The sequence below is a fragment of the Petaurus breviceps genome, unplaced genomic scaffold (genome assembly GCF_028583685.1).
Source record: "Petaurus breviceps papuanus isolate PSGF00001 unplaced genomic scaffold, PetGlider_PUasm1.0 37, whole genome shotgun sequence".
NCBI lineage: Eukaryota > Metazoa > Chordata > Mammalia > Diprotodontia > Petauridae > Petaurus > Petaurus breviceps.
In genome coordinates this window covers 100,554,264-100,565,401 of record NW_027186296.1, presented here as the reverse complement: position 1 = coordinate 100,565,401, position 11,138 = coordinate 100,554,264, and positions in this window count along the sequence as shown.

Here is an 11,138-nt window from a genome sequence, read left to right as displayed (position 1 = left end):
CCTTCAAAATGAGAGATCCCATTAACCTTTTCTTATACATCTTCGTTTCCAAAGCCAAGATCATCTTTGTGTTTCTTGAACCCTCTGCAGTTTGTCATTGTCTTTTCTTCATTTCAGAATTTGATAGAACTGGATATGATGTTCTTATTAGCCCCATTCTACATAATAGGGGAGTATGGCTCCATGGCAAACCTCTCAATATAGGTTGGGGGCCAATAACTACCACCCTATCTCGTATTGATTTGGTTTCTGTCAATTCTGGTAACAAATGACCAAAGAATCACAGAGGTTTTGCAACCACTGTTAACTACAAAAATCCCAAAGAGCTCACACTGGTTAAAAGCAAAAAGCTTTTTTTATTTTTGGGGGGGAGAAAGAAATTAGACACATGTTGGGATCTCCTCTAATAGAAGATGTGAGGCAATGGGGCCAAATCTTGACATATATTTGTGACTAGATAAAGAATCAAAGAATGTAGTATAGCAACAGCAACATTGAGGCAAGGTTGTCTAGTGACAAAAAGTCCATTCATAGCAAAGCTTCATGTCTGGGTTTGTCGGTGCTTGCCCAACTCAGGGACCATCACTTCTGTGATTTAGTTGTAACAGTGTTCATGCAGAGGGTGGACTCAAAGGATTGTTGTTAAGCCAAGCTCAGGGCACAATTTCCTTGCTAGGTCTTAGTTCTGGAAAAGAAGGTGTCTCCTAATAGTTAAAAAAAATAAAGAGATGAGTAGAAAGAGAGAGATGGTCTTGGATCTTGACACTTCTTTTCAAGTCCCTGTTGATCTGATGGAGATCATATCCATATTAATAAAGTTTCAGGTCCATTAAAATATTGAAGACATATTGAAGTATTGCTGAAATGCATTTGTTTTATTTTTGGCCACTTCAATTTTTTGTTGTCCTATTATGTCTCAATTCTATCCTTCAAAGTCCTTCATCTCAGGCCTGAGATTAGGGTCACTTGAAAGTTAACAAGGATCCTATCTATTCCCTTGTCTAAATCAACAATGACTATATTCGCCAGCCAACTTCAGCTTGTTTACTCCTTCCCTGGAAATTAACCCTGGTCTCCTGAATGGTTACCACAGACCCTTCCATGGGTCCACCTACCAGTCCTTTCATATTGTCCATTATCTAATCAGTAACCAAAACAACATGGGGTCTCTCAGTTCTGTTTCTAAGCCTCCAATTTCCTCCTGGCTGAAAATAAGAATAGTGGGGTGACAATATGATGCAAGGGCCCAGGAAATTATACTGATAGTGATCAGAAACAAGCCACAGATTACAGTGAAGCTATTGTGAGACATTTGCAGACAGAGCAAGGAAAGCCTCCATAGTCCAGCATGATCAGGAAGGGTCTTCAATTAAAATGAGAAGACATCTTCTGTCCTGGGTTGGATGCTTCTTTTTGAAAATGTTCCTACTACTTTCCGTGTCTCCATAATTATTGTGATAATAATTATTGTAATGACAGTTCACATTTATACAGTGATCATAAGCAAGTCACTTAACCTCCTAGGTCTCAGTTTGTCTGTAAATAAGTATCTTTTGAGCTTCTTTCCAAGTTCAGATCTATGGTTCTATAATCCAAAATCACTTTACAGCTTATAGGGCACTTAGGCTTAGAAAGGTTAGATGACTTCCTATCATGGGCTAAGACATAACACAAAGTAGGACCCAAACAGGTTTTTTGACTAATCTAGGGTTCATTTTAATTCTCTACTTGGGTCATTTTCTTAAATAGCTTAAAATTCTTTAGACTCTGTGTCCAAAATCTGTCATTTCCACTTTTGGGTGGTGTTTCCTCTTTTCCAAAGTATAAGAATTATCAGAATTAGGAAAATTCACTCTTCTGTATTTCAGTTAAGAATCACCCTTTGCTACTTACCAGCTTTGAAATTTCCCTTTGGAGCTTCTCCCACCTCTCTTCCACACCCCATGAGAGCTAGGAAGCCTACAGGCCCAGTATCTCTTGTCTGATAAACACCAGCCTCCAGCTTTTAAGGCAAAGTACAGTTTACTCTTTTTCAGTGGAGGGAGTAGCCAAGGTTAAGCTACAGCCTGAATTCCCTCAGGCTCTCTCTCAACTGCCTCTTTTATCCCAGGTGCAGTTACTTTTTCCAAAGCTTGAGAGATCTTTTGTTTCTTGTCAGTACTGAATTCACTGTAATGACCTATGCTAGTGTTATTCTGAAATGATAAGTCCACCGAAATGATATCCACTTCTCCATCCAGCTTTAAAATCCCCATTTATTTAGGGCAGAGCAAGGATAGTAGAGAGAGCAGTGAATTGGGAGGCAGGAGACTTGGGTTCTAGTCCCAGGTCCACTATACGTTGCTCTACGACAGTGAGCAAGTCAATTTGCCTTCTTCAGCATTGGTTTTCTCATCTTTAAAATAAGAAGGTTAAACATTCCAGCATTACCATGCTGCTGTGCCCATTTCCAGTGGCAACATGCCTATATGGTAGCATGTTGGAAAGAGCAGAGAAATCCTGGGTTTGATTCCAATCTATTGGGTGTATGTCCATGAGCAAATAATTTTATCTTTTTGATCCCGTTTTCTCATCTGTAATAATATCTGCCCTGCCCAGCTAAGCAGTCTGGGCTAAGAGGATAAAACAAGAGATTGTATTTAAGTGTTTTTTGAACCACAAAATGGACTTTGAAGAATAGAATTGAAATGAAATAGGAGTAATAGTAAATAGATTTATGCATCTCATGACCTTCTCATCACCAACACTGTTTTCACTTACCTAACTGCCACAAAATGTCACAGATGCACCCTCAATAGATGATGTCATTGTAAAGAGAAGAGTCAGACAGGCTGTGAAAGTGATGGAGGTGATGTGTGGTGCAGAGTGCTGAACAGTTTATAGTCTTATTCTCTCCAGGCTAAACATTCACATTCAGCAAAAGTGGTGGCCCCAAGGCAAAACGGTCAGAGGATTCAACATCAACAGATTAGATCTGTTAGATGAGATTAGATCTCAGTGCATGAACAGATCATTGTTGATCTGGAGGGAAAGCCTTGTCAGCATGCAGTAACAGTGGAGCAGAAAAGGAAGGGGCAGCTTTCAGAGATTTGATACATAGCATTGCATTTGCTCCTCTGGGCCAGAATGATAGCAAACCTTATGACTGGACTAATGAAAATAATGGGGAAATTCAGAAGCTATTAAACAAAAAAACAAGAACTCCACAGGGTTTACCAGCAGAACAGTTTGTCCAGTTCTAAGAAGGTAGCATCTAATGCTATCAAAAGTGCAGGAGAAGCTCCAAGAGATGCAGGATTCTTGACTCAGTAATAAGGCAGATGAGATTCAATTTTACACTGACAAAATCCAAAGCACTTCTATGATGCATTGAAGACTATGAGACAAAAACCTCTGGTACATGTCACCTACTCAGCCACACTGGTGGAGCCACACTGATCAGTGATAAAGACATAATTCCAGAGAGATGGGCTGAACACATCCATAGTGCTCTCAACATATCGTCAAGTAATGCTGAAGCCATTGACCATATGCTTCAGGTTGTGGTCAGTCCCTTTCTAGCTGAACTTCCAACTAAAGAAGAGGCGTACAATGCCATCAGGGTCCTCTTGAGTGGCAAAGTTCCTGGCACTTATTGCATCCCAGTAGAACTCTACAAGGCAGGAAGTGTACTCATTATACAGAAGCCAACTAAAATCTTCTGAATTATATGGCAAGAGGAAGTTAATCCCAGGAGATCAGGGATGCTTCCATTATCCATCTCTATAAAGAAAAAGGAGGCAGGTTGCCCTGTGGCAATCACAACAAGGGAGTCATTGCTGGCAAGATTCTTGGCAGAATCCTTCTCCACACCGTGTCACACAATGTCATGTACATGCCACTCAGCCAAGTTATGCAAATATCATGCTATGTCACAATGTGTGGTACCATGCAGTGCCATGTAACATCACATCACAGCATGGTATGCCATGCTATGAAATGCCACTCCATGTCACACATGGAACACTATGTCCCACATGTCACACCATATGACCTATCACTCACGTGTTATATCACATGAGACATGTCTCTCATGCCACATCATACATATGCCACCACATCATGTACATATCATGTTATAATGCATCTCACCATGCCACACAGGTGTCATGCCATATTGTGCAGGTGTCACACTATAGCACTCTTGGGCCACACCATGTCATGTATGTGTCACACTATATCATGCCACATCATGCACCACCATGCCACACCACACTGTTATACTATATAACAATGTCATGCCACACCAAACCAGTCATGCATGCATCATGCCGGTCACACAGTGTCAAACATGTGTCATGCCTTGCATGTCATGCCATGCTATACCATACATGCCATGTCACAATGTGTCATGCCATATCACATATATTAAAACCAGAGACATGAAAGTTACCCATCTAGCTAACCACAAATCAGGAATTAGAACCTAGGTGTAACTCCATTATACTACACATTAGTATGCTACACAGCTCTTGACCAACTTTTGGTAATATTTTGACATAGATAGAATGTCCATATCTTTTAGAATTCTGGACACCTGTTCCTTTTTTCAGTCACTAATTTGCTCATCTATAAAATGAGTGACTTGGGTTAGATGGCTTCTAAGCTCTACATTGTATGATCCTATTATTCTTAGTCAAGACCCTTCCCCATCTCAGCCTCACTTTCTTTTTTAAAATGAGGGGTTTAGAATAAATGATGTCTAAAGGCCTTTCTAGGTATAAAATTCTATAATCATTCTTCATGTAGAGGGTGAGACATAACATCCTTAGAAGTTGGACATGGGATGTAAATTTTATTAATATCAAGAGTTCTAACAGATTCCCATTGGCATTCTGGAGCTGTTGACTATTCTCCCACAAGTGGTCTCTCACCTTCTTCCTAAACTTGATTAAGTATGTGAATCATAGATAGGTAATAAATGGATGAGATTTTCTTTTTTCTTTCAAGGTTATTTTGGTCAGGCAGAGCAGAAAATAGAAATGACTCACATTTTTAACCCTCATTTCATTGTCTGATGATATTCACTAACCAAACTCATCATATGCTGTAGAAACATGGTCTGATTCTCTGGGAATGAGGAAAAGTAAGGAAGTGTTCAGTGTTGTAAATATTACAGAAAGATTATTGGTGTCAACTAACAAAACTTGGGGCTGAAGCTGAATTAAAGTGAAATCACTTTTCTTTTAGTGTTCTAAAAGTGAAATCATGCATACATATATGAAATTAGAAAGGTATTAGATGAGAGAAGACCAGTCAAAAGAAACCTTTATCTTTAGTAGGCATGGGTGGAAGCCCTTATTCCTATTCCTCTTCTCACTTTTTGAAGCACAGGAGGGTGAATGTATTGATTGGAGAACGTATTATGTTTCCCAGAATGCTATTGTCTCATGGTGAAAGAAAGGATGCTCAGAGTGCTAGAGTGGAATCAGGGGGAGCAAAGATGGGTGGCAGAAGAAAAGAAAAAAACACCCAGACAAGGCTGGATCTGGAGGTGTCAGAATATTTATGAGCAGTAGCAGTGACAGAGACATTGACTGCTGGACCCATGAAATACCACTGATACAGGGCTTTTAAGGCTGGCAAAGTAGTTTACATATGTAATCTCGTTTGAGCTTCCCAACAGCCCTGTGAGGCAGATGCTATTATTATTCCTGAAGCTGACGCTGAGCAGTTATTGCCCAGGGTCACGCAGACAGTAAGTGTCTGAGAGAGGATTTAAACTCAGATTTTCTTGACTCCTTGAGGTTTCTGGAGCTAAGTTAGGAGTTATGGTGAACTGACTAAGCTGACTGGGTTGTACATATAAACGGGGCCAGTGGATATAGACTAGATTCATAGACATGGTTCAAACATGGAAAACCACCCCATGGTGAAAGCAGAGACCGAGAGAACCAGAGGACTGCAAAGGGATGCTAACACAGTTATCACTAAATAATTCCCAACTCTGTCAATGTTGGAGGTACTTTCCTATTGTTATTGTGAGTTTGTTCCTTACTAATGAATTTGGTTTTAAATCCCACTCATGTCTTTATGATAGTTTTGTGATAAATATATTTATTGAATCTGGAACAGTTCCATCATATAATAGGTGCTTAATAAATCCTTGTGATGATATTCTGAATGCTTCTTATTTGCCTTAGTTGCTATCAGGGAAGTCATCTTGAATCGTGTAGGACAGGATTCATTTTTGTGTCATGGACCTCTTTGGTAGTCTGGTGAACACTAAGGAACACTTCTCATAATACTGCTTTTAAATAACTGGTGGAAATGCTAAATTTCAGTAAGGTGTTGGTGAAAATAGAGATGCAATTTATTTTTCCCATCTAAGTTTTTGGGCCCTCTGAATCTATCCATAGACTCCAAGGTCAAATCCCTATTCTAGAAGCAAGCTAGGTTTCAAAAGGGATAGTAGTGTAGACTTTCTAGGTAGAGGTAGTAAAGAAGCCCAAAGAGGATATGGTTATGGAGACCCCAAGAATAAAACCAGTTCACCTGCCCTTCACTTACCATATAGGTCACATTTTAGAGACTCATTTGATTTTTTTTTTTTTAGAGTAGTCTAGGCTACCAAAATTAGGCAGCTCCAATTAATGGACTAGCAACCATGAGGCCTAGTTATTGGAGAACTAGAATATAACATTTGCTGGAGATCTTGATCAAAGAATGATGATTTGGGAGATGTTTATGAACTATAATTAGGATTCTGTTGAAAGGATCTTTTTCAATTCTGTAGGCACTTGAGCTGGGGCTGAAAATTACTCAGCATATTCAGAATGGTGACAATGTCTTCAGTGAGATGTCTGAAACCCTGGAGCTTTCCCTGGCCTGGTAAAAGGTATCTGGAAAGAGTGTTGCCTGATAATTAGTTACTGTATTCCTTATTTTCAATCAGAAGTTGTTGAATGTAATAAAAATAACACATTTCTTTGGAGGTAGAGGGAGCTTTATCACATTCAATGACTTCTGATTGAACCAAGTTAAAACTATATAAGGAGACCCCTTTCTTTTTTGGCCATTGATTCCATACCAGAAGAGCCAGTGACTCAGCTTAGGGGGTAGGCTGTTAGTCAAACAGTACAGTCTTAGGAGATCCCTTGTGGATAATTATATTTTTTTGGGGGGGGGGGAGGAACAGAGTGTGTAGCATATCCTGTGTTCCTAGCTTGAAAAAAAGGTCTTTGATACCTTGCTAGAATTTCTCACCAGCATAAGACTGGAATGATAGAGAACCGAGTCAAAGAAACTGGGTGATCATCTTAGATCCTGGGGGCCTACATTTGACATTATATGGACCTTGAAGATGTAACATCCCCAGGCCATAGCACTGAACATTTGTGGAGACCTGGGTGGCTGTGAGAATTCAGAGGGTGCCTATGTCAAACGCCTCTCTCAGGAGGAAAAAGAGAAATACTCTAGCTTTTTTTTTTTTTAAAGCAATTGGGGTTAAGTAACTTGCTCAAGGTTACATGGCAAGTTGTTTTTTTTTGTGTGTGGGTGTTAAGTATCTGAGGCCGGAACCAATCCTGGGTCCTCCCAACTCTGGGGCCGGCACTCTTACTCACTGCACCACCTAGCCGCCCCTAATCCTCTAGCTTTGACCTGGGTTTGGAAGATCTATAACAGAGGGTAGTTATCAAAGGTACAACACCCACTAAGTTCTCATATGGCTTCGAGAAGATGATTTTCTCTTGGCGAACCTATGAGACCGGAGGGCACTTCCCCAGCTACTCAAAACTATTTTAGTCAGAGAGGTAGAGACGGATCTTGTGGACAGAGAGGCAATAAAAATAGGCTTCTCCCAAGAGTCTATTGTTAAATATTTAGTGTGAACCTTTACACTTCAGAAATTAGCAAATGCTACAGGTAAGGGCTTGACATATTGTGTTATTGATTATCTAGATTTAAGAAAGTGATGAAGAAAATCTTAAAAAGGTAGGTTAAACTTCAAAGTGTATCCAGCATATATTCCCCCCCCTCCCCCTCACAGAAAGCCTATCGTGAAACATTTACCAACACACCATTGCCAGAGGTGTGTGCTTCTTAGGGTCCAATCAGTCAGGCCTTGCCAAATCCTGCTGGATCCAGGCCTATTAGAAGCTACATCAGTGTGTGTCAACCTTCTTTTCAGAGGGACCAGGAGGTCCAAGACCAAGAGTTAAGAATATCTGCTTCATTTTCTTAAAGTGGCAACACATTTCAAATACAGGTCCTTCAGAAAGAGTTTCAGAAAAGTTTGCCCACTATCCCACAGCTTTCCCCCATACCTAGCCCATTAATTTAGTAAGCATTACAAAAAAAGAGGTTTCCTATCTCTACTCAGCATAGTAAGAAGCTCTTTGGATAGCGTCTTGGTCCAGGATTTCAAAAGTAATTTTCTTGTTGGCCTTCTTTCTGGGATTGAGATCTTTCACTAATTTTGTTGGTTTGGGCTACTGCTGGAAAAGCAAGTTTTGTTCTGACCTAGAAATAGCCCAGCTATGTGCTTTAAATTGGGTTCTTCATCAGTGTTTACATCTAGGAAGTAACACAGGTTGACATCGGTAAAAGAAAAGAACTCAATGCCTCAAACCCCCTCCAGCTCTGACTCCCAAAGCTTTCTCAGAGTTGGTAGCTCCTAGCTGGTTCTCTGATCTCTAATATGCTAAATCTATATCTCAGCAAAAACAAATTTTCATTCCATATAAAAACCAGGAGATTATCTTTGTTTTCTAAACATCGCAGGCCCAGAAGTGGGCATTTTCCTTTTCCCTTTCCACAGTGCATTCATTGGCTCTTTATTAATACCTTAAATAACAATAAAAGCCTTTAGCATTCTGAACTCAAGAACAATCTGAGGAGGGTAGACTCCTTCACTGGGGAGCAGCTTGGTGGCCATTGTTGAAAGGAAGTAGTTAAGTGTTGTATCCAAAAAAGATAAATGGGTCTGTGCAAAACATTCTAAAGCTATAGAATGACTCCGGAAACTGTGCCCTTATTCACAGAGATAAAGGGAGCCTGCCCTGTGCCTGCTAGGAGGACTTGGGGATGTTTATGGTTATAAACTTTAGGATAAAAGAGAAAAAAATTGGGATAACAACAAAGTTTTCAGAAGTACATTGAAAACTCACTGGCCATATTTGTGCCTTGCTGTTGACCCCATCAAAGGGAAAGTTAGAAGGCAGCAGAGAGACTGTGAAGAAGATAAGCTGGAAAGAGTTCAATGGTGCATCAAAAGAAAATTTGGGGAATTTAGTACTCATGGGAGCCCCAGAAATAATTACATATGGGCACATGAAAATGCACACAAAGGCAATAATGTACTGATCTGAAATGCTTTCAAATCTGTAGGGCAAAGGCCTGAATATTACATATAATTCCCTTTCCTTTCTCCTAGTGTTTTTGGCTTTCTGAGCTAGTCTAACACTAGACCCCTGCAGACAATGAGAACTCTGAATCAGGAGTCCCTTGCTACTTTCCTCAAGTTCAGGATAGCTTATTTTGGTAATCAATTCAGTAAATCATAGCTTGAGTTCTCATCAATGTAATAATTTCTCTTGACAGACTATATAAGCCCCAAATCTTATAGTAAAAGCATTTATTTAACATAAAAATCAATGTAAATAATAAGGTAATCAACAGCATCATCATTTGCAATCCCATAAACAGATGCAGTGGATAGGGTGCTGGACCTGGAATCAAAAAGACTCATCTTCCTGAGTTCTGCCCTCAGACACTTACTAATAGTGTGACCCTGAACAAGTCACTTAACCCTGTTTGCCTCATTTTCCTCATCTGTAAAATGAGCTGGAAAAGGAAATGGCAAACCACCCTAGTATCTCTGCCAAGAAAACCCTAAAGGGGTCACGGAGAGTCAGACATGATTGAAAAAACAACAAATAGATGCAATTTCATATACTCTTTACATTATTGGGATGATTGGGATAGAAAACTCCTATGAAAAACGTCCGAGGGGGCAGGATGTGTGTAGAAAAAGTGTCAGTTGAGTGAGGAAAGTGTCAGTTATTCCCATGTCTGTTCTCAATGACCAACATGATCTACTATAGACTTTGAGGCTAGGATTGCCTTATCTTGTGGCTCTGGGTTGCCAGATGCTTCTGTGTAGAATTGATCTCTTGAACATTTGTTGTCTGAGTGTAGCTTCAGCTATAGCATCTCCTGTTCATTAGACAATGTCTTAGATATTAGTTTGGCTCTCTACTCATGGCTACTCAAGAATACCCTGGGACCACCCATTTCCATATGGACATATCCTTTCCCTCTCTCTTTTTTACATTTTCCTCCTAGAAGCTCCCCCTTTCCCCCCTTCTGTCTCCTGATGAAAACCCTGTATCCAGACACAAATCCTCAAGAGATTCTGTCTCTTGAAACTTTACCCAAAGAATAAGGAATTCAACCCTTGCTGGAATTTGAAGCAAGTCTCCATTATGGGTAAGGCAATCCTTATCCACATTAAATCACATTTTTTGGTATGTCTTTAACTTTTACGTCTTTCTTTTGTTTTTATCTCAAATTCATTTCTGGATATGTCTTTCCTCCCTTTCCTACCCAGTGAGCTCTCCTTTGTGATAGAGATTAAAACAAACAAACAAACAGTTCAGCAAAACCAACCAACACAATGATAGCTGATACCATACAAAATATGGTAGTACACCCACACCCGTAGTCTTGGCCATGAAGGAAGAGAGATCAGCAATGGTTTTAATTGATTACTATAGTCTCTGGTGGGTCAGATACTGATCAATGTGTTATCTGCCAGTGACCAGGAAAACAGAAGCACTTAGACTTGACTGAATAGTTCTCTGATGTCTTTTCTCCACTGACTCAACACAAGAAGAATTCTCTGCACCTGAGAATGCAAGTCGTCTTTTGCTTCTAAAAATGTCAGTTTCCCTCAACATTTATTGCAGAAATAGAGATAGGGTGTCAGTAGGTAGGACTTTCAGCTAAGGTCCAGAGGTCCCCAGATAAAATAACTCTAAATGTCTTAATGTAGTAACAACCTTGGCATTAGAAGAGGACCTTAGAAATAAGAAAATTATAGAAAAATAATGTAAGGTAGGATCCAGTAGTATGGAATAAAGTTATCTTGACTATGT